Here is a 21,800-nt window from a genome sequence, read left to right as displayed (position 1 = left end):
CTTTATGACATCAGGAGCTGCGTGTGCTTTCATCACAAATAAGACCCCAGGGCCATACTTCGCCCCTGGCACAAAGTAGGCTCTTAGTAAATTTTACTGGATGAATGAATGAATGTCCATGGCTATAAAATATCTTGATGTCAGAGGGCCACATCACTGTCGGTTTACCTAGTCATTTTACTTCTGCGAGTCTTTGACATAAAATCCAGGGGTCAGGGCACCTGGGTGGCTCAGTTGGTTAAGCGTCGGACTCTTGATTTCGGCTCAGATCATGATCTCATGGTGTGTGAGATAGAGCCCTGAGTCGCCTGGCCCCGACCAGCGCTGGGCGTGGATCCTGCTTAAGATTCTCTCTCTCTCCTGCTCCCTCTGCTCCTCCCCTGCTTGCATGCAATGAATGAATGAATAAATGAACACATAAATAAAATCCAGGTGCCATGCTCTTTAGGTTTCCTTTTGACCAAGTTGTCGGGCTTCTGGTGTCACAAGATGGGGCCCTGGAAACAGGGAGACCCTGCAGGATCAGGCCTTAAGGGACACGACCAGGTTTGGCACGAGCATTGAATTAAAAGTAGCATCACATATTTGTGGGGTACATTGTATGATATGATATCTTTCCTCTACGAGGAAGGTGGAATGGGTGTCATTATCGTCATCTGACAGTTAAGGAAACTGAGGTCCTAACAGGCAATGTCCAGGGGAAGAGAAGCCAGTGTCTTGGTTTTCTTTCCATGGGAATCTCTGACACTTTGGTTCTAGTGGATCCACAGCGGTGGCTAACTGCTCACTGACACAAGGACTCCTTTCTCCTCTCTGCTCCCAGGGACCTCTTGAAAAACTTTTAAAATGGCACACTCCCTACAGTTCTATTAACGCATCTCGAGGGATTAGCAGGACACCAACCCTAGCTTGGCACTCATGAAAGTTTTGTTGCATGAAAAGTGAATACTCATTTTTTTTTTTTTTGCATCTTTCTACTTTTCTTGCCTTCCATTAAAACGACTTACAAGTTTTACAAGAGTCAGCGCGTTCTCGTATTTTTCTTAGACCCTCAGTGCACTTCCCACACACGTCTGGGGTTCTGGAGCTGGGTGATGAGTCTGGACTGCACGGTATTTCTTCAAAGCCACAAAACATGAAGTCCCGCCCAGAGACACTCGGCTAAGATGCTGCAGGCATTCAGTCAGCTTGAAATGAAAAAAATATATACATGCATACACACACACACACACACACACATGCATATGCATGTACATATATGGGACTAGTGGATAAGAGGTAGGCAATATGGTTTTTGCTGGGGCATCCTAGATCTGCCTCTCTATTCCTGTTGGTAAGTGAAAAAACCAGAAAGTCTAAGTGAAGAGTAGCCCCAATTATTGAATGATAACCAAAGGGCCGGTTTTCTTTTCTTAATGCCACTAAGCCCAGCCGAACTGATCCCATGAACTCTGAAAACTACTAGGGCCAGGTGAATCTTCCTTGCTCCCCCTCAGAACTGCCCTGTGTTTGCTGTATTCTCTGCTTGTGGTTTTCAGCCCTGAAAGAGGAAGAAGACAACCCAGGGATATGAGGGAACTGCAAACCCATCCCCATGACTGCTAAAGAAACGAGAGAGGGCGGCGGGGGGGCACCCTGCCATCCCTCCTGCCCAGGCCCTCATCAGAGAGGCAGGATCCTGGCTCTATCAGAGTCCACTGAAAATATCAGGTACCAACAGCTGCCCTGGCCGACTCCTAAAACTCCTGGCGACCTCCAAGCCTGCTGCGCCGTGGTCCGAGAAGAAGAGGGTTTTATTTCTGATGGCACAACATACCCAGCTGCCACTCCAATTGTTCTCCGGGGACAGATGGCCACTCTCAATACGAGAGACACAAAGGGCCGAAGGACTGGTGTCCCTGCCTCTTTTACGACTCATTTCCCTTTACGCGCAGCAGCCAACGTTCACCCCAAACGGAAGGACCCGTGTGGGCTCTAAAATGGACCAAAGCACCTTACTGAGAGGAAAACAGATAGTTGGATACTTCTTGGGTTGAGTGGGCGTGTAATGGTATAATCACCGTCCTTCCCACACTATTTCTCCAGCTGCTTTATTGAGGCTGAGGTCAACAATTTTGCCTAAGTGCTGATGTGTCTCACAGACTCCTTAGATGTGGACACAGGAGGTACTCTGCGAGACAGAATTTCCAGCTTATGTGAAGCCTCTCACACATTTCACCATGCAGTTGTCGTTGCTTTGTTTTTGTGTGCGGTTCTTGAAAGGGGGAAGAAGAAAGTTGTGCATCGGGGTGTAGTAATCCATTCGCTTAAATGAGAACTTCAAAACCCTTAGGTTTCTCAAATGCCAAGTTTAAGAAAGGCCAGCAGGGTTATTTTTGAGAGAGAGGAGCATTTGCGGAATCGAGTGCCTTAGCACGGCTTTCGAATATTTTAGGTAACCTTGTGTACAACTAAGACCCAGGGAAACAGTGCCCATTTTAAGGGAGAAGCCACTATTGCGAAATTCTCAGCTGCTATTTTCTTTCTTTTCTCATATTCCATAGCCATTTCCTTTTCTTTGTATTTCCTTGCTGTCGTGTGCCTTCCCAGTTCTGGCCGGAGAAGTAGGTGCTCAAAGTGATTGACTCGTGGGTTTTATCACAAAAGCCAGAGACGCTCAATTTTTGCCTTACGGCACCCAACTGAAGAGGAGAACCCCGGTGTGGTTCTCTCTTATCCTTTCACTGCCATTGCCGCTCACGGCAGCTGACCCTGAGAACCCTGCCAGAGGCTGTAGGTTTGCTGAATTATATTTTCTTGTCACACTACAGTATGGCAATTTGCAGAGCAGAACGCGCCAAACAGAGCCTCAAGCTACTTTTCCACCAGGTTTTTTGGTAAGCAATTGGGGTAAGGCACACCTTTATTGAAAGAAAAAAATGAAACTGACCCGCTATTTTCTGCATGCGAACGCTCCCATGTTGCAAACGACGATTCCGATGAAGTGGCTTTTCCGCAGTTTCACACAAAAAATATCTCAAATCCCCTACTGAGCTTTTACAGCAAACAATCACCCAAACAAAATAGTTTCTGACGCCATTCACAGCTGTGCAGCTCATACTGCCCCGATATAGCTCCTGGGGGTATTTCTGAACCCAGCAGTTCTGAAACACGGATGCCTGCAAATTCCGAATATGAATCGAAGTTTATTTCTGGTCTCCTGTGTGAGCGGTGACTGGGATTTTCAAATTCCACTACTGGTCCTCATAGTTGTGTGCTGACCGGCCTTATGCCAAGTATATGACCCTGTAGCTCCTTCTCAGATTGAATGTCAGAGTGTGTGTGGTGATACAGACACTTCTCCTCCCTTTCCTCCTTCCCTTCCTCCCTCCTCCCTTCCCTTCCCTTCTCTTCCCTCAGCAAATAGTTATTAGACACCAATTATATATCAGGCCCTGTTTAACATCAGTGGGTTAGAGTAGTGAACAACTGACAAAGGTCTCCGTTCTCCTGGAGAGCAGACACACACAGAACTAATAAATACATTATATACTGTTCTGGAAGGGGAGAAGTGCTAGGAAGAAAAGCAAAGTGAGAATGCAGGCTAGAGATAGAGGGCGCAATTCAAAACAGGATAGTCAGGAAAGGCTTCACTGAAAAGGTGACACGGAAAAGGACTCCCATCTTTACCCGGAGGGATGCGAGCAGCCACGGCAGGGCTTTGAGTGGATTTGTGCTGTGATCTGAGTGACATTTACCGAGCGTTGCTCCGCCTGCTGCGTTGAGGACCATAGGAGGGCAAAGGTGGTAACAGGGAGACCAGTTAGGAGGCTATTGTGGAAATGCAGGTGAAGAGAAGACAGCGGATCGGGCGCGGGTAGGAGCGGTGGAGGTGGTGAGCGGCGGTCAGATTCTCGATAGCTTGTCAACGCGGAGTTCCCAGGATGAAGGGACAGGCCAGGTGTGAGGTGCAAGAGAAAAAGAGGCCTCCAGGATGATGACACAGTTTGGGACCCGACTAACTAAATAGATAGAGTTTCCATCGAATGAGAGGAAGAAGATCACAAAAGGGGGAAAAGTGACGGAGAACGTCAGGAACTCCATTGGGGGTGTTTAACATGGAGGAGGCAGCTAGACATGGAAACCTGGAGCTCCAGGGAGAGACAGATGCTGGGGATACACCCCTGGGAGTTATCATGGGGCAATGGATTCATAGTAAGGGAGTCTCACAAAAGAGCAGAGACTCGTGGACTGAGCCCCGGGTCACTCCAACTATTATGAGGTCAGGAAGTTCAGAAGGAAACTGACCAAAGCAAAAGAGAAGGCAAATTTGATATTCTGGAAGCTGACTGAAGAGAGGATCAGTTGTACCTAATGCTGTTGATAGGTCGGGTATGATGGGGACTAAGAAAGGACCAAAGGATTTAGCACCATGAGAGTGAGTGGTCACCTTGACAGGAGCAGTTTCCAAGGAGTGGAGAGGGGAAGCCTGATCGCAGAAACTTTGAGAGAGCATGGGAGGAGCACATCTGGGGTGGTGTGGAGCCGGTACGGGGGTGTATGGAGAGCCAGGGGAACAGCAGCAGGAAGGGGTGGCGAGAGGTGGGGTCGAGAGAGACTGTTTTCCCTTGTAAGAAGAGAAGAAAGCCACTGAGATTTCCTTTGTCCACCATAAAACCATGGCCCATGTAATAAAGAGTCTGACTCCATTTTTGGTATTTGACTGCTGACAGCTTTCAGGTCAATCAGAAGGCCTGCAGGCCCCCTCCCTCGATGCCAGTGGGAAGTCAAAACCAACACAAGTCTCCCCCTAACCAGCCTAAAGTTGTAACTTGTAGCTGTCTCCAGCCCTCTTCAAACCAGCTGGAAAGTCTGTCTTGCTCCCCCTAGGGAACCTCAATAAGTGAGTAATTATACTTTTCGTATCCTCTTGGGCGTGTGGCATCATCAATTTCAACACCAAACCAAATTTTGGGTGGGAGGTCCATTCCACTTCCGTGAAGTGACCATAATAGCCTATTAGGACCAGAAAGCATCTTAGATGTGGCCCGTGACTCTGACCCTGCTCAGAGACCGTGCCTCTTACTGCTTCCCACATTTTGTCGATGCTCAGAACCTGGGACCCATTCTCTGGACACATGATATTCTTTTGTGAAGCCATCCCTCTGCAATATGCTCCCCACCACTTGAAACCTACAAAATAGATTAGAATCACAACAGCCATGAAACAGAAAACAATGGTCCTAACAATTGGTGAGCACGTATTGTGCCGGGCACATTAACCATTGCCTCATTTAATCTGTCTCATGACACGTATTATCATCCCCATTTCATAGCTGAGCTAAGAGAGCTTTCAGTACTCAAGTTGTGCAACTATTAAGTCGGACTGGAACATGGGAAGAGCTGTTCTGTAGTTCCTACTCCTAAATCTCATGTGATTCTTCCTCCACATATTTGTCCCCCAGTAGGATGTAATGTCCTGAGAAAGGATTTTCTGCATCCATATTTTCTAATCTCTTTAGCAAAAGGAACTCCCAAGAGCACTCAACAAAGGTTTATAAATAAGTGAATGTGCCTGGTCTGGTCCAATCTCCCTATTTCACAAAGAGCATAATGGCAAGTTAGTTGCACAGATTTCACACAGCCAGTTAGTTGTAGAGACAGGACATTGACTGGAGATCCAAGCTCTTTCCTGTATGCAACACCAGATCTGGTCAATATCATTTTCTCCCAGGATGCACAAGCGAAGCCACACACACACACACACACACACACACACACACACACACACACATCAAACATAGGCAGGAAATTGTCAGACAATGTACATTGTTAAAATCATCTTAGAAAGTAATTTGGACATGTGTATGAAGAGTTTCAAAATATTATTATCTTTAAGTTCTCTAATTCAATTTCTAAGAATCTATCCTAAGGAAATGACCCTAAATACAGAATGGCATTCAGAGCAGCATCGTTTCCAATGCTAAAAATGGAATATATTGTGCATAGGCTAACTTTAGGAAATAGCTAAATAAGTATGACACTCAAGCAACAGGCAAAAATGATGTTTGTGAAACATATACAGTAACATGGCTGAAATATGCTATGTAAAAATAGCAGGATACAAAATTATAAATGTGCTATGCTTATACATATATATAAAAATCCAAACTCATACAGAAATCACTGTAAGGAAATAGACCAATGTCTATATTTTCTTTATGTTTCAAAATTCATTTAATTATATTACTTTTGTGATTCGAATGAGAAAAAAACCAAACTTTTGCTATGGAAATATATATATTTATACATTATTATTATTACATGTGTATAAATATATACATATAAAACTATGTTTTTTTCCATTTTGCATCAGTTTAATTTTGTACTAGGAGGGCTTTATCTTAGGAAACAGATTAGGTGAGTTTTAGACATAACTAGAAACTGGATAAATATAAAAGTTTTAGAGTCCTCTGTGGATCTCATAGCTATATTTAAAGAAACTCTCAGATGTACAAAATAAGTAGTTAAGTAACCTTATTGGAAATGAAAACTCTTCACCTAACAGGTATTAAGGAAGGATTCACTCTCCGTGGAGCCTAAAACATGCCATTTAATGGCCTTCATTGATACGAATTAAAGTCTTCCCAAAATACATGAGAACGTTATTCCATAAAAAAGACATGACTTAGGTTAAATCTCTGAAGAGTTTTGACCTTGAGCCAAGAGCAATAAAAGTTTTAAAAGAAAAATACTGTTTCTATCATAGATATTATTGTTTGTAACAGGAGCCAAAGGAATAAAGAATAACTATGGTTGTACAACATAGATTTTCTCTAAATAAACTTATTTAGACCCATAAAATTACATCCTGACATGTATAATATAGCTATGAGAATTTAGATTTTGTAATATATCAATAATGATTTGGGATAGCAGAGCTTCTATTTTCTAGTTTAACTTAAAAAAAAATTTTTTTTTTAACGTTTATTTATTTGTGAGACAGAGGGAGACAGAGCATGAACGGGGGAGGGTCAGAGAAAGAGGGAGACACAGAATCTGAAACAGGCTCCAGGCTCCGAGCTGTCTGCACAGAGCCCGACGCGGGGCTCGAACTCACAGACCTGGAGATCATGACCTGAGCCAAAAAGTTGGACGCTTAACCGACTGAGCCACCCAGGCGCCCCTAGTTTAACTTTTTTTAACTTCAGTTTTGCCATAATAAAAATAAAACACGGCTCCATTTTTTTTTAATCAATAAGTAAAGGTTCCCCTCCATCTCCTCAAGAGCTGTGTAAGAAGCTAACACTGTAATTGGCAATGTGCCACTACAGTTGAAAATGCTGAGTGCTTCTCTCAGACCCCACGGTCATAGAAATGGCAGTTAAACTCTGAAAGTGGTGAAGGGTTAGGGTGCCTGGGTGGCTCAGTGAACCAAGAGTCTGACTTTTGATTTTGCCTGAGGTCATGATCTCACAGTTCATGAGATTGGGCCCGCGTCGGGCTCTGTGCTGACAGCGTGGAGTCTGCTTGGCATTCTCTCTCCCTCTCTCTCGGCCCCTCCCTTGTTCTTGCTCGCTCTCAAAATAGATACATACACATAAAAAAATAAAAATGGTTACGAGTTTTTGTTTGATAAGAATTCCTTGTTATGAGTAGACTCGAGGCGAAGTTGCCTGGGTTCAAATTCCTGCTCCAACCCTTCCCAAGCCAGATGACCTTATACCAGCCAAGTCACTTAACTTCTTTGTGCCTCATTTCCTCAAATGCAAAGCGTGGGTAATTGTAGGTACCCCGTAGATGATTAAATGTGCAATTTAAGTTGTAAGCTGTAAATTGCTCAGATCCATGCCTGGCCTCATTTATATGTATGTATGCATATATAATCTAATGAATAAATTAACTTTAGTGATCATGCAGGTGATGCTTTCAAAGCAAGGCCTGATCTCAGGAGGGCGTTGACATCCGAGTATTACTAAGACTACCTTTAAGAGATGTGGCAAAAAAATAACTTTCTGACCGGCCACAATTAAAACCATACGGTCGTTTTAATTCGACCAGACCATGAGAGAGCTAAGCATAAGCCGTAAGTATTTTGATCACCGAAGGCAGCTCTTCATGACATATGGTGGGGGTTGCGTCGAAGATCTGTCAGTGCTGCAGAGACAGGCTTGCATCTTGAAATATTTCGATAGCAGAAGAAAAAAATGGGACGAAGGGTGTATTTTGGGAGGTGAATTCGCAGAAAGCAAACCGCGTGGAGGAAGAACTTATATTGGTCCTGGGATAGAAACGTGGCTGGTAGTTCGGTCCTGGGCTCCAGCGTTGCGCTGAGGAAAGAGCCTTTCGGGCTCTTGGGGACTGTGATGAACGGACTGTGATGAACTTCCTTGCCTTGCGTATTATGACTGGGTGTTGGGAGCGGATGGAGTTCCTTGCTCCTGGGATACAGCAGACTTTTTTGGAGCCCTGTGGAGCAGAGGGCACATTTCCAAAAACACACCCGCAGCTACTTTCAGGGGTCCCCAGGCCATCCGTGGTATATCACGAGTGACCATTTTCAAAGACAGTCACACCAAATCCAGCGGTGATGGTTTAGACTTATTCCTTCCTCCCAACTGTTCTTAGACTACTCACAGGACGTGACACGTATTTTGTGCCGACCCCCTTTTCTCTACCATCACTTGGGCTTCAAACTGGGATTCCTTATAATATCAGTTGCTTCTAGTTGTTCTATGGTTAAATAAGCTGCAAAAAATTCTACATATATCCCTTTCTTTGAGATTTACCATTTACATTAGTGTTTAGAAGTATCAGCGTTTTCCACACTCAGTTGTAACCACGTAAGGCTGATGAGTATATGGTGGTACGAGTGTTCGGGAAACTATAATACTTGACACGTAATCTCAGGATCGTTCTGAGGATTAAAACGGATCACGCGCAGGGTTTGCAGTGCCCCAAACGCAACAAAAGCTCAGGAGAGGTTTGCCACGATTATTATGAATAACAACTACTTTTTAAGTAAACATAGCTGGTGGTGTCCCAAGGTATCCTTGAATGAGGCGCACATAAGCAGAACGGGAGTGGTCTGGCCACCTGGCCCTGGGTGACACTCTTGGGAGCAGAGATGGCCACTGCGTGTCCTTTCTCTTCCACACGATGAGGCATCCAGGGCCAGTGGATGAGGAAACTCGAGGAAACGTAAGCAGAGGATAACTGGTCACAGGTGATGGTTGGTGGCCTAAAGTGCACTTCAGGACATCGGTTCCAGGCAGGCAAGGCACGACCTCTGGGCACTCATTCTCAGGTTTGTCTACCAGCAGAGATTGGACACAACATGCTGGTTCTTGTGGGCCCCTCCGAGTTGCTGTGACATCTCGATGGACAGGGCCCAGGGTGTCATCTGAATCCTAGCATTCCACATCCTGACCTCTAAGCTCCCTGGTGCCAGTTAGTCTGAAGTCCCAAGACACAAGGTCCTGGCATCCACCCATCTTGTTTTCTAAACCCCGTGATGGATAAGAACAGTAGTCTCTTAGCCCCAAAGGACACATCTTAAACAATATGAGTCCATAGGAAACTGCCCTCTTGCTGATTTTCCTGTATCCTTCCAAAAACTGTTGCATTCTGGCAAAATCCCCAAAACCAACCAACTACCAAGATCCTTAGGAGAAGGAATACATGTGTGGGATGGAGGGGTCCTTGGAGGGGGGGTGCCGCTATTTTGAGCTTGCTTGCCTGGTTGCAGGCAGTGTTACATACGGTACTGAGAGCTATGCATAGTGCATTTGTATTTTAGTTTCTCTGTACAAATAAAACAAAGTGAAACAATTGGTAAATTTTTTCCATTATGAGAAAAACACAGTTCCAAGAACATTAATTGGTAGGTTAAATGAATGTAAGTTTATAGACACCCAAATGTTTTAATGAGTATGGAAAGTAAAGTATTTCTACGCTATAGGATAATAGAAGTCTATAGTATCCAGTCCTTGTTCTCATTCAAGGCAGTTTAAGGACTAAGAAAAGTGTTTATCACCCAGGAACTTTTACCTATGCAGGGCATTGCTGTTCATCACTGCTGTATTGCACACCTGAAAGTTCCTTTCCCTCTTGGCATATTTTCAGTATTGATTCATCTCCATAGTTGGCACTGTCCTGAGAATACAAACCCTTATTGCCCGAAAATAAAGAGATTCTTCTGCTATGTATATAACTTAAAATTTGAGTTTATAGAAGCATATGCCTAAAATCCCAGTATGCTGGGGCCATAGCTGTAAACTTGGACCCCTTAGAATATGCTCCATCCCATCTGACATCATCTTTCCTCTTTGTTCACCTTGCTGACTCCTATTCATCCTTGCAACCTCCCCTGGGCCCCTCATCACTTTCTCCAGGAAGCTTTTCTTTGTGTCTGGCTTAGCTCAGACCATTCTTTACGTAACTGCTTTTCTTTTGGCACTGTTTAACCCTAAATTCGACATGGTCATGTCGGTCTTGCTCACCATAAATCGTAATCGTAATCGTAAAATGTGTTAGTTCAATGTGGATGGGGCGAGCCCCTGGGATCTCACTTCTTCCCACCACCCCTTCCCCCCCCCCCCATTTCTGGCCTTGTAAAACCATCTTTTCTCACGTTTGAAATGAGTACAGAGGTACCTGTAAATCACTCTATCTGAGGAGCATCCTGGAAGCAGGAAGCCGCAGATCGTAAAGATCAGATGGTTACCCTTATCTCACAAGACGACTTTTTGCCTTTAAAACGGGCTCCTGCTGGGTTAACGACAAAGCCTAAGAAGTCACTAACTAGCACAGGGCATGGCACATAACAGGTGCTCAGTAAACACTGGCTGGATCCAAATTTACCCTCACATTTCTATTGTTACAGTAGGGTAAGGGTGCCTTGGAGGAAGCGGAGGGTGTCTTCAAGTTCTGTTCTGGGGGTATGTGAGGTATGGGCGTTAGGAATGACCTGGCCAATAATGCAGTGGTTCCCAAACTATGTTGCACCTTACAATAACTTGGGGGGGGGTCTTTAAAAATTCAGATGTCTACTTGCCACCCTAGATCAATTACACCAGAATACCTAGGGGAGGAAGCTAGGCATTGACATTTTTAAGAGATGCCCTGTGGTTCCAATGTGCAGGTGCCAAGAGAAATCTGCTTCGAAAAACACTAAGGGTTGCAGTGAGATTGGAGCTGCTGGTTTGGAAAAGGGGCAACTGTACTTGATTTGTCTTAGTGACAGAGGGAGGAGGCTGAGGGTAGATGCTGACATAGTTGATCTGCCAGGTGTATTCTGTTGTGTGACAGCTCCTTTCCTTCCATCTCCTCTTTTCTCTCCTCCCGGTCTCTTCCTCTTGCTGCTGCCTCATTGGCTGTTTGGTCAGTACTTGCAGTGGTAAAATCGGAAGAATTCTGAATACAGGATATCCATGCCTCCAGAGGCTTCTCCTATACTACCTGTGAGTTTGCTGGAGGTTTGTTCTTGCTTTTCTGGATGTCTGTGAGCCTGGCATGCTAGGAGGGGGGGCAGGGTGAGCCAGAACCTTCCTGGGCTCTAGGCTGATGTCACCCTGACTAGCAGGTGTATACGGCTTTCCCAGGAGAGGTCCCTGCTGCTGTGGGCTGCTCTGTGAAGTGGGTTTGCTCCTGGAATGGGCTGATTGACCTCAGAAAGGAATTCTTCATTCCCTCTCCCAGTGCACAATTAATCCGATGTTTCATGTCCTGAGGCAATTGGGGCCTTTCTGGCTGATCCATGGTGGTCTGACCTAATGACGAAACCTGGAGTTGGGTTGAATGGGGAAAGTTTGATCTGTACAGGGAGAAGGATTAGCAAGGATCACCTTGGGCTGATTTCTCTGGGGTGACATTCCCCTTTCAAAATGGAAAAAAAGAAAATAAAAATTCCCAGTGACATGGGAAACCAGAGGAGGGGGAGCCATAGTAAGAGAAAGAGAATTAGTACCGTGTGAAAAAGAAGTGAAGATAAAAAGCATACGAAGGAGGAAGTATGACAATTCTTCTAAAAATCCTACAAGTCTTGGGGTGCCTGGATGGCTCAGTAGGTCGAGCGTCCGATTTTGGCTCAGGTCATGATCTCACTGTCTGTGGGTTCGAGCCCCGCGTTGGGCTCTGGGCTGACAGCTCAGAGCCTGGAGCCCGCTTCAGATTCTGTGTCTCCCCCTCTCTCTGCCCCTCCCCTGCTCATGCTCTGTCTTTCTCTCTCAAATATAAAATAAAAAACATAAAAAAAAATCCTACAAGTCTTTCAAAAGATACTTGAGAATAAATTTTTAAAAAGTTACAGCGTGTGGACCCAAGCCTTTCAGAGCCCTCGGAGGGGGTGAACCTGACTCCTGATCCACCACGGTCCTGGCAAGGAGCATCACTGTGGGAGACGCAAGATGCCTGGGAAAACCTGAAACCACATGAAAGGGAACAGGGAACTGGTCTCTCTCAGTTTAGTGTAACTTAATTCAAAAGCAGGGGAGACATTTTTGTGAAGGAATCACTGTCCAATTCAAGGCAACAGGGTTCTTAACTGGTTGAATTTCACAAATGTGTCTTCTAGGCATTACATCTGTCCGTTCCCGAATTCTGATATTTCGCCACACCCTTGGATCCTTACACAAAGAACTGTGCAGATGAGATAGACAAAGGGGAAGGCGAAAGCAAAATGACTTCTCTTCTTGGGCGTATTTGCCAGAATAAAAGCACATCCTTTCACATGTCCAAGTGACTGAGGGAAACTGAGACTTGATAGGGGACAGTTGATAAATATCTCGATCTGATTGGAAAGTCTCCTGCTTACGACACATGCATTTTTTTTTTTTTTTGGTCCTGTGTTATGATCATAGCCAAGTAACCTGATGTCTTAAGGCCTCAGTTTCCTTGCTTCCAGAATGAGGGCTTAGCCAAAACCACTTTCCATCTTCAAATGTGCAACAGACATTAACTTCAGCACTAGTTCGATGGACGCCCTTGAAAAGTTAAAAGTTAGGGATGAGACAAGTAACCAGATAATTATATAATATCGGAGCCACGGGAGAACAGAGACGGGACAGCCAACAGCGGAATCCTGCGCGAAGCATGTCGGTGTGTGCGTGTGTTATATATACCATCAGCTACGGTGGCACCCCCTTAGTAAACTAATTGTTTAGTTGTGTAATTTGCCTAGAGACTCAAGTAGAACCAACACACCCCACTAATTCTAGCACCTTCACAATCTAAAAATAAACGGAGACCCATGCTTCCATGTTATCCGACAAACACCCCTACTCACAGCCTGTTGAAAGCAACCCCTCGTCGTATCTGCCCGTCACGGGGAAAATTTGAAATTAAACACAAATGAGAAAATCTACTGTGTCTTCTGGGACCTCTAAGAACAGGAGGCTGAACTCTGAAAGGTTAAAGGTGGATCTCTGACTGTGGCCCACTAAAATTGTTAATGGAAAAAAGAGTGGGCAGTTGAAATTGTAACCTTACTACCACGTGTTTGGAAGCTTTAGGTAACGTGCGTGAGTTTTAAAATACGTGTTAATTCGTAAGTAGAGGCTACTGAGCCGTGGGCAAGAATCGCATTAGAATGACTCGGGTACCGCTGTACAATTCATCAACGTCGGGGCGCCTTGCTCCCTGGGGCCACCCAGCTGACTTCCCACGGACTGAACTGGAACCACGCACTGCCATGTAGGACGGCCAAGTGCTTCAAACGCTGCCCCTTTCGACACTTGGTTTCTCCTCGTAATTACTTCTTGTGTTTCCCTCCTGATACTCGTTTAAATGCTAAATAAAGGGAGAGAGTTCTCCAAGGTGAGAGACTCACGGTTGTAACCTGGAGCTACCTCAGAGTGAAAATTAAAATCAATTATACCCCGTGTGGGTATAATTATAGTAACTTAATGAGTAGGAACGTAAGATGATTGTCCTCTGGGCAACGAACATACTTGGTGACGTGAACGAGTGTGACACACACGCTGCTCAGCCCTTGTCAGATCGTTCTGGAGTTCGGTTCTGAGATCGGCTCAGGTGGGTCCGCAGGAGCATGAAGGGCTTAGAGAAAGGTCTCGGGGGCTGGGGATGCTGGGAGCGGCCCTCTGCAACAAGGTGACAGTCCCGTTATTACCCAGCTTTGAAGGCAGAGGTGGCTCCTCGCACCGGGTGTGAGGCAGCCTCAAGGGTATGCGTGACTTGACAAGAGGGCACTGCGCCATTATTGCTGTGGCCAGGACAAGATGGCCGGCCTGAAGGAGGCCCAAGGTCGGCCCAGAGAGTGCCCGACAGTGGCACTGGCCACAGTCACCCACTTTGCTAGAGGTCTTAGAGCCCAGGGCCACATCTCACGCTCCTGAGCCAGACCATCACTAGGACAAGGACCCTGGGTGGCTATTCCACAGCCCAGCATAATCAAATAACGTACGAGAATCAAGAATGTTCAGAGGTACCCTTGATGAGCCAAAAAGTCTGCCAGATATCCTGGACCAAGGGGAATGCCAGTGTTGCTCCTGTATGACTATGGCGTGAGTGCGTTGGGTTGAGTTATAGACGACTCCCCTTGGATCTTTCAGCTCCCTGTGCTTCTGGAGAAACAGGGCAGGCTGTGGAGCACTGTCTACAGCACTGCGAGTACAGACTGGAGCCTACACCCTCCCCCAGCCCCTACCACGTCTGCGTTTTTGAAATCATCCGACCGGTGCTTTGCCAAAGTGTCCTGCAGACCATCTAAAGAATGTATCACATTTCTGGCCCCCTTCTCACATCTATAAGTCAGAGTTGAGGTAGGGGAGGGGAGGCGGGGATCTACATTTTAAACAAACGTGCCTCATGATGTTCGTGCACCGTAAGGTTGGGACTTGGCCCACGCCCCGCCCCCCACCCCCCGCCCCAAGTGTACACAGTCATCTGATAGCTCAGGGCATGAATGGGCACAGGGAAACCTCACTTTTCCCAGGGTGTTTGCTCTCAGTCCAGAAGGATCCTTGTTCTGTCCTTCTATCCCTCACTCCCCATCTTCTCGCCTTGGTGTCTACTATGGTCTAGGCCAGGCACTATGGGGCTGCAGGAAATGAAAGATGAAAACGACATGGGTCTCGACTTCAAGGAGCAAGCACTTGGTTTAGCTGAGGAGACAGACATCTGACCAAATAATCACAAAACGCTATAATACAAGCTGCAGAAAACGTAGCTACAAAGCGTTCCGGGAGCAGGGTAGATGGAGTAATGAATTTAGAGAGGGGGATGGGAGGTACTCCAAGATCAAGGTCAGAAAAGTCTTCAAAGGGGAAGTGACATTGACACGGACTTTGAAGGAAGAGCAAGAATTTGTTAGGCTGAGAAAGAAGAAAGGGGCATTTAAAAAGTGTACGACCAGAGTCGCACAAGTTTGAAACAGATCTGGGGACAAGTCTGGTGTCGCCCCCAAAGAGTCATTATTATGATAGAGTTTTATTATTATGGGTTTCGACTCTACCTTGAGGCCTGCAGAATGGATCAATTCTTCTGAAGATTCTTCTCAGCTACCCCCAAATTTAGTTGAGATGGGAAAATGTTTAGTGGCCTTGCTTTGAGCACAGGGTTGCCCTTGCTCTTGTTAACGTGGGGTGAAAGGGGGGGGTGGGTGGAAAAGGCTAGGGCAGCACACCATCGGTGGAACTCAAGAAACCTGGCTCCCATGTGCCTGGGGGTGAACCACAGCCCTCAGACAAGGTGTCAGGTTATCCTGCGTTCTCTCTGGGGTGAAACGCATTGTTTGGATCCAATAGCTGTCAAATAACACTTGACATGCCTCCCTACCCCCTGGTCCCTGCCCCTTGTTTGCCACAGGCACAGCTGAGCTGAATGTCTTGAGCTCTTAAAAATAATACTTGTAAGACGGATATCAGAAAGCAGACCAGGAACAATGGTACCCATTCAAAACCTGGACTCCCAGAGTTCCTGCAGTGATGGGGAAAACCACCCACAGATATGAAATAGGAAGTCAGGAACCTGTGTTTTCACTCTGGTTTTGCTACCGGCCAGTTGGCATGCCTTTGACTTCCTGTATGTCCTCAAAGGCGAAGTGACTAGATAAACTCCAAGGCCCCATCTATCTCTAAATTTATGATTCTACCAGATTGTTTTTCAAAACTGCAGTATCTAGTTGGCATTATTATTATTATTATTATTATTGTTAATTCTGCATTACTAGCAAACTGGGAATCTGTACAAGGCAGTCCTGGAACATCATGAAGGCAGTCATTATGTCGCTGCTTATTATAATGTCTTATAATGCTATGATTCAATTATAGCACATTTTAATATTTTTAGTGGCATGCTAGAATTAGCTCAAATTGTGTGCCTCTCTTCCCAGCTTGATTCAGTGACACCATGTTGGGAACCTGAAGTCAGCCACGGTAGGAGTATGTACACAATACAAGTAGGCAAATATCAGGTTTCCGTCCCCTCTCCCAGAGGGAAAACACTCCCGGTTGTTAAACATGTAGCAGCATAACACAGGTTGTGGTGTTTCTAAAGGGAATCCATAAAATTACTTTTTAGAGCTCAAACAAGATTTAGGGTGGCTGTCTGGATCGTGACTTTAACAATTTTTTTTAAGTTGGCTATTTGAAAAATACACCAAAGTATTTGTTAAAGTCAGAGCTGTCAACATAGAAGTTCCATGCCGTAAAATTCACTCATTTTATGTACACCGTTCTATGAGCTTTGACAAATGTGCGCAACCACGTACACATCACCATGTAGTAGCACTGCCCTGCTTCGTTCCCTTCGAAGTGGGCATAGCCACGTGACTTCCCGTGGCCAGTGAAATGGAACTAGGGATGAGCATCGCTTTCAGACAGAAGCTGGAAGCACAGGTCATAGAAACAGGACACTACTGGGCATGTACTGTGACGGGTCTGGAACATGAGTAAGAAATAAATGTTCGGGGCGCCTGGGTGCCTCTGTCGGTTGGGCGTCCGACTTCGGCTCAGGTCATGATCTCACCGTTTGTGGGTTCAAGCCACCCGTCGGGCTCTGTGATGACAGCTCGGAGCCTGGAGCCTGCTTCGGATTCTGGGTCTCCCTCTCTCTCTGCCCCTCCCCCACTTGCACTCTGTGTGTGTGTCTCTCTGTTTCCAAAATAAATAAACATAAAAAAATTTAAAAAAGAAAGGAAGGAAGGAAGGAAGGAAGGAAAGAAAGAAAGAAAGAAAGAAAGAAAAGAAGGAGGGAGGGAGGGAGGGAGAGAAGGAAGGAAGGAATGAAGGAAGGAAAGAAAGAAAGAGAGAAAGAAAGAAAGAAAGAAAGAAGAAAGAAAGAAAGGAAGGAAGAAAGAAGGAAAGAAAGAAAGGAAGGAAGAAAGGAAGAAAGAAAGAAAGGAAGAAGGAAAGAAAGAAAGAAAGAAAGAAAGAGAAAGAAAGAAGGAAAGAAAGAAGGAAAGAAAGAAAGAAAGAAAGAAAGAGGAAGGGAGGGAGGGAGGGAAGGAAGGAAGGAAGGAAGGAAGGAAAGAAAGAAAGAAGAAAAGAAAGAAAGAAAGAAAGAAAAAGAAAGAAAGAAGGAAATAAAGGAAGAAAGAGAAAGAAAGAAAGAAAGAAAGAAGGAAAGAAGGAAGGAAAGAAAGGAAAGAAAGGAAGAAAGAAAGAAAGAAAGAAAGAAAGAAAGAAATGTTCGATGCTTTAGGCCCTTGGGGGTTATTTGTTAACATGTCCTAACCTAGACCATTCCCATGGAGACAACGATGAGTGTCTGAATGACAGAGCAGGTAAACTGGTTGGCTAAAACATCCTACGAAGAAAAAAGTCTAACTCCCTTAGCATACTGTGCCGAGTCCTTCATGAAGAAAGATCCCCCGACTACCTCGTCAGTTTCGTTTCCAGACCTTCCCTTCCTGCGTTCTGTCCATCCTGAGTATTTGAAACTCCTTGCACATATTACTATCGCCACTACCCCTTACCGAGCGGCTACTATGTGCCACACGCTGTTCTCAGTGCTCCACAGTTATCTCCTCTGAAGTACGACATCATTGCCCCCTGCATCGTCTGCTCGGCACATCTGTCTCCCTTTTTTGTCCCAAAACATCCTACTTATCTTCCATGATACAGCTGAACCGTCGTCTCCTTTTTGAAGTGGGCCTGACTCCCTCTCTCATATCTTCCCCTAGGCACCCACAGCACTTAGTGCAAAATGCACACTGTGCTGTTATTATCTGTCTCTCCTGGGGCTCCCATGTCCTGTCACCATGGCTGGACTGTGCACCTGCTACAGTGCTTACATGGGTGAGATTTCAGGCCGGGAAGGAAGTGGTGAGGAGGGGCAACATGAGGAAGGAAGGATGGGCAGGGAACATAAGTTGAACTCGAGGGAATGAACCGTGGTTGCACTTTAGGCCAAAGGCCCCAGGGAGTCTTTTATAATTATACAGAATCCTCTTAAAATAGTTCATTAATGGGCGGCTCTGGATTTAGCCTGGTTGGATCCTGATCTCTCTATGAAATCTAAACCGATCACCAATAAACCCTGACATGACCTAGTTAGGTTGTAATGTTGGGGTTAGCATGACGGTCTCTGTTTCCCTTGTGTCATGATGCTCCTGTGATAGAAGCAGGGGGGTTTGAAAATGCCTCCAGGTGCTCACCTTAGTTTATCTGATTAAAGAGTCACGGGAGTGGGGTCCTAACTCTCTCCCACAGCGGGAGAGGCTGTGCCCAAGCTCCATGGGGCAAGTGGTGCCCACCCTCCAGCGTAATCATATTGCTTGGGTCCCAAGGTCCCCAGGTGCTGAGAACTTGCATTCCCAGATAATTCCTATAAACAACGGGCACCCAAATCCAGACTACCTGGTGCCAAAGTCGTTTCGTTATCTCCCCACTAACAAAACTGCTCTCACACTCATCCCATGAAAAGAGAGATAAATGGGGGCGGGGGGATGTTCCTCCCCTGGCACCCAAATCTATCTAGCAGTGTGCACAGTCTCAGCGGGCCTTTCCATCTTCTCTTCTCTGGCCGACGCTGGCTTCCAGTTTCTTCTTTTCCTCAGGGAAGCCTATCGCAAGGCCTAACTTCTATTGTGTGACCTTGTGGAAGTCACCCCTAACTCGGTGGGTGGCAGTTGGTAACTCACAATGGAGCCATCTTGCAAAACGATACTCCTCCTGAAATTGAATAATTGTGTCGACAACTATTTTATGATTTGCAAACCGTGTTCAGATGGGTCAATTCATCACACAACCCCCCCCCCCCCCCCCCCCCCATCATGGGAGCTAGAGATAGCTATACCCTCTCTATTTTACAGGTGAGGATCTGAGGCTGAGAGGGCACGAAGCCTCGCCCCGGGCCCCACAGCAAATACGCAGAGGACTCAGGATGAGAACCACGGTTTTCTGACTTCACACCACACGGCTCTTGCTCTCTGGTGACACATTGAACGTGACCACCAGTGCCATCTACTCTTTCACTCTCCCCGTCGAATGTTTCCCGGTATTGACGATTCAGCTTTGTATCAAATTACATTTACACAGGCGAGCGTGCCCCAGCCAACGGTGGCCAGTCTCACTGAGAAAGAATTCCATTTCTCCCTCAACAAAGACTGAGCAAATAAGGAACACTTTGCAGAAAAATCTATGAAGAAGTCAGTAGGGTAGGTTTCTGTGTGCCACCCGACCTAGCTGATGAAAATTCTGTGACCACAGAGGCACACACTCATTGTCGAAGACAAAGCAAGCAGGCGAGGACGGTCTGGTGCAGGGTGAGTGGGACCAGGGTGAGGCAAGCGACGTGCAAAATGGAAGGGGCACATACCCTCAGGTGCTGGTCTTACACCTGCACAACCCTGAGAGTGAGCACCTCCTTCCTTTTGGTGCCTTACCCCCTCCCTTGCCTCACCCGAGTCTCAGCCTTGGTATACTGAGCCTCCTCCTACCGGAGCCCAGGGTCTGCCAGATCCTGAGGGGCACTAGTGGGGGCTAGATCTCCGGAACGAGATCAGAAATAAACTAGAAATAAAATGCAGTTAAATCCACATTGTCTTGCCCAGACAGGACCAGGCCTCACACCCATGAAGCCAGCCCTGTGCCCCCATGTCCTCACTGCCCGGCTGTCCTCCACTGGAAGCGTGGCCCTCCCAGGGAGGCCTTCTCCTTTAGCCAGATTCGGCTATGAGCACACATCCAGTTGCCTAGGAGGTGACTTTTAAGAAATCTATGGTGATATCTCATCAGTGGCCACTGAAATTGTACCCCGATGGGATATAAGCCTAGGTGTGGTCCTGTCTCAGACACTAACTAGATCATAATGCCCTGGGCCAATCACGGGGTGTCTTTACACCCTGGTTTCCTTGTTCAGGTTGGCTTATAATTTTGAACCTTCGGGCTACAGACTCCGAGGGGTTCGTGATTACTCTGTAGTTGGAGAATCATCTATATTTAGAATAAATACAGCTCCCCGCCTCAAAGTATTTGTCTCTTCCTCATATATGTGACCATTTTAAAATGAGGTAAATATGTTGCGGTTAATACAAATGCAAATTCATTTAAAAGCATTGAATTAATAGTAGCTCTTCATCAACTCTGCTATTTTTTCAATCAGTGGATTTTATTTATTTTTTTTAAATTTTTTTTTTTTTACATTTATTTACTTTTGATAGAGAGACAGAGCACAAGTGGAGGAGGGGCAGAGAGAGAAGGAGACACAGAATCCAAAGCAGGCTCCAGGCTCTGAACTGACAGCACAGAGCCCGACGCGGGGCTTGAACTCACAAACCGCGAGATCATGACCCGAGCTGAAGTCGGACGCTTAACCGACTGAGCCACCCAGGCGCCCCTCAATCAGTGGATTTTAAAAAAAGCACTTAGACGGAATTCTGGAAGCTTCTGTACTACTGTACCGATCTCGCCATGGACTGGTGACAAATGGTTCTCAGATAGACACCTGTTGCCTACCACATTCTTTAACAGGGTATTTCTCTGGGGTCTCAGTACAGTTACAAGCTTACAATTAATCCGGAATCTTATCTGCTTTGATTTCATTTACGTGTTGAGTAGCTATTTACTGAGTGACTATTAGGTTCCAGGCACTGTTTTCAGAATTGGCAACACAGTGAACAGAATAGAAAAAAATCTCTGCCTTTATGGAAATTATGTTGTCATGTAGGAAGAGACAGACATTAAACAAGTAAGTGAATATATATAAGTATATATAAAAATATATAAATAAATATATATTCATCTTATGTAATATATATATATATATATATTTTAAATGGTTGTTTATTTAAAAAAAAATTTTTTTTAAACATTTATTTATTTTTGAGACAGAGAGAGACAGAGCATGAACAGGGGAAGGGCAGAGAGAGAGGGAGACACAGAATCTGAAACAGGCTCCAGGCTCCGAGCTATCAGCACAGAGCCTGACGCGGGGCTCGAACTCACGGACCGTGAGATCATGACCTGAGCCGAAGTTGGACGCTTAACCGACCGAGCCACCCAGACGCCCCTAAATGGTTGTTTATTTTTGAGAGACAGAGAGAGACATGGCATGAGTGGGGGAGGGGCAGAGAGAGAGGGAGACACAGAATCTGAAGCAGGCTCCAGGCTCTGAGCTGTCAGCACAGAGCCTGACACAGGGTTCGAACTCACGAGCTGGAAGATCATGACCTGAGCCAAAGTCGGACGCTCAGCCAACTGAGCCACCCAGGTGCCCCTCATTTTATACAACATATACTTATAATATTATTATATTATAAGTATACATTATAAATGTATAATTATAAATATACATTTATATATTATATTATATATATTATTATATTATAAGTATACATTATAAATGTATAATTATAAATA

At 45.6% G+C, this 21,800-nt stretch overlaps 1 protein-coding gene across 1 annotated transcript in view; it reads right to left on the bottom strand.

Moving 5' to 3' along the window:
* Window positions 1-21,800, bottom strand: part of CHN2 (chimerin 2) — a 302,150-nt gene that overhangs the window by 40,002 nt on the left and 240,348 nt on the right. The window lies entirely within an intron of this gene.

The sequence above is a fragment of the Panthera uncia genome, chromosome A2, assembly GCF_023721935.1.
Source record: "Panthera uncia isolate 11264 chromosome A2, Puncia_PCG_1.0, whole genome shotgun sequence".
Lineage (NCBI taxonomy): Eukaryota > Metazoa > Chordata > Mammalia > Carnivora > Felidae > Panthera > Panthera uncia.
Note: the sequence above shows the minus strand (reverse complement) of the source record. Positions and strands in the feature narration are given on the sequence as shown.